General features: G+C 37.7%; 2 protein-coding genes across 4 annotated transcripts in view; one reads left to right on the plus strand and one right to left on the minus strand.

The window, feature by feature from the left end:
- snphb (syntaphilin b) overlaps positions 1–3064 on the minus strand; it is a 1167912-nt gene that overhangs the window by 955306 nt on the left and 209542 nt on the right. The window lies entirely within an intron of this gene.
- hdac7a (histone deacetylase 7a) overlaps positions 1–3064 on the plus strand; it is a 49460-nt gene that overhangs the window by 22913 nt on the left and 23483 nt on the right. The gene's annotated exons all lie outside the window — the stretch shown is intronic.

The raw sequence follows: 3064 nt of genomic DNA on the forward strand, positions 1-3064 counted from the left end.
GTCGTTTAGTTTCCAGCTCTGGGCAAACAGTCAAGCATAAGATGACAGGGGACGCATGGAATGTTAATGTTAATGGAATGGTTTGCAAGTAGCTGCACTGTCTCCATGTGAACCTAATCAATTATAAAACACCTGCTCAGCTGCAGCGGGACAGGATGTGAAGGCTTACTGGGATTCCTTTCTGAGGAACCTGCAGGATATTTGAATACCACACCAGTGAATACACCAGTAAACAGCTTTTAACCTGCTAGGTTTCATTGTACATACTTTTGCAATGTCTGTTCAGTGCAATATACCTAAATATATGTCAAACTAAAACACACTGTAACTTTACGTGATTGTTGAAGACAAACAATGTGCTTTAATGAATGGGTTATTGCACTGGAATATAGGTATAGTTTCTGAAGAGCAATATGGTTAGGATAAATAGATAAAATAGATTAGATTAGAATAGAAAAGGCTGTGTTGTCATGGCAAAACACAGCAGGACAGAGCACCAAAATCAGTTCTGTTGAACTCCTAAATCAAATTAGAAAGAGTTACTTATGTTTATTTAACCACAACCTCTAACCTGCTTGCTAACAGCAAACACAACCAGGACCATTCTTCCTTGTTTAGAGGACAAAGGAGAACTAAGGTTATTTTATGCTTAGAGCACCCTCTACTGGATCGCCTGATAACAGCTTTGGACAGTCGTATAGTCACACTTTACAAACAAAAAGGGTCTGTGATTGACATTTCATCCACTAGTAAATGGATCATGCGTATGTAAAACTCACAAACCTTTTAATTTTATGCTGTTTGTTGTCTTCTTTTTATAAAATGTTCTGATGTGGAAAAGAACATGTTTATCATTCTTCTCATAGTTCTAGGCTGCGGCTTTCTTTTTTGAGTGCACTGTGTCTGCAGCATGTTATTTTTAAGAGTGCTGGTAGCTCAATTTTTTTTTTCTTACACATTGTAATATCCACAAATAGATGTTCTAATATTAGGGTAAAGTTTCCAAAGCAAAATAACTTTTAAATTGTCAGTTAATAAATTCAACATGTGGCCGTATAGGTTTTCCTGGATACATCATGTTCCAAATGCTTTTCAAAGAAGGAAAAATATAATGAAAAAAAAAAAATACTGACAGCTAAAGAAATAAAATGAAGAGTCATGACTAACATTGGTCAGTGGTGAATATATCAGGTGTGAATATAATCAGCTTAACATAAAACATTGGGCTATATTTAATCTGGGTGAGACTGAAAAAATAAAAAGAGAAATAAAACCCAGCCTTCCTACATTAGGTTGATAAATGTCAAGTCATCTGCTTTGGGAATGAGTTTAGTGCCAATAGGCTGACGTTGTCCTCAGTTAACTTCCAGTGCATGTGAGCATCAGCAAAACAATCTCACTTAAAAGGGTCGCCCTCTTTGTGCTGTTTTTGTAACACACACACACGTTTTCAGAGCTGTCGACAACCACACACATCACCATTTACACTTGACACTCGAGTGAGCACCAACAGAACAACACAGTATTAATTATACAAATAGTTTTGCGACAGTTGTAGGCAAGTGGTGGTATACATGCACTCTCTCTCTCTCTCTCTCTCACACACACACACACACACACACCACAGTCGTGTCCAGCTGCTTTTGGAAGAGGAGAGGTTTTGAATGGGAGTGACAGCTGTGGATTCCTCAGGATGAAGGAGGAAAAGGAAAAGAGGAAGACAGAGATGGAGCGAAAGGGTAATAATTTGGGGAACAGAATGAGTAAGTGTTATAGAAGAGTAATGAAAAACGATGTGTGGTTTGGTAAATTTAATCGTATAATATACAGATGTTTTAAGTCCTTAACATTCACTCAATGGCGACTCCTACACTGTCCTACCTACTGTACAAACATCACCTCTTCACTGGCTGACACACCATTTAATGCACACCCAACATTTGCACATGCAGCAATAGGTTCCAATATAGCTACTTGAGTACATAATTATCTGGTAAGACATGTTCTTAGTCATGATTTGTTTATTTCACATGAACAAACACTTCATTGTTTCCAACTTGGCTGTAAGAACTACAGTACTCTCTGTAATTAAACAAAGAGAATATTCAACCTAGCAACACAAACTTGAGACAATCTCAGACAGGTGTAACGCTGCAGGATTTACCCAATATCAAATTAAGCAGCATTGCAGTACTCATTGTCTGTGGAATTTAGTCGTCATCAACCAGTGCTAACAGTTGTTTCAGTAAGCAATTATTTCCAACACCTCATGATTTTTCCTTGTTGTAGTTAGTGCTTGTATTGTGTGCCTTATAAAGCTAAAACCTGAATTAGTTGATAGCCAGTTTAAAAGTGGCCAAATGAATACTACATAACTAACCTCTTAGCCATCAAAAAAGGTGACAAAAAATGGCCATGACTTAACTCAGGTTAATCAAAAATTGATAAAAATTCAAATACTTACATGCCCACATGTTTTATAGATTAAAGGTAAAAATAAAAATCTGCATTTCTTAGTTCAGGGTAAGACGAGTAGCCGCCATTACTCTCTTCACATTTATCTAATGATTTATCTAGTACGGTATATGGAATCGCATGGATTAGCATAATGATAGCTAAGCTATGTAATTACAGACTGTGTTTTGTCTGTCACAAAGAGCTCTGCACCAATCCTGCAGTGTTATTTCTGGTACCTTCTTTTGAAGGGCTCATAGTACAACTTACACATTGATGTATTCTACTGTAAACTTACTTGTACTTCATACTTCATAGACACACTGGTAGCTTTCCATGATGTAGTGTGTGTGTGTGTGTGTGTGTGTGTATTACAGCACAGAAACCAGTGTTAGTCATTAAACGGAAACATTAATGAATGTCTAAAGCACTCGGTTGTTTATTTAAACCTTACAATAAGAGAAACTGAACGGTGATTGCAAAAGTGCATCTGTAGGACAGGGATTGAGGCTGAGAGACGCCAGGATACGTTCCAGTGTGAAACGTTTACAGCGCATGTGCTCATGGGTACTGCGGCAGGGCCAGTGTTAAAGCAGCAGCAATGGAGGAG

This window comes from Cynoglossus semilaevis, chromosome 10 (assembly GCF_000523025.1).
Source record: "Cynoglossus semilaevis isolate Cse_v1.0 chromosome 10, Cse_v1.0, whole genome shotgun sequence".
Lineage (NCBI taxonomy): Eukaryota > Metazoa > Chordata > Actinopteri > Pleuronectiformes > Cynoglossidae > Cynoglossus > Cynoglossus semilaevis.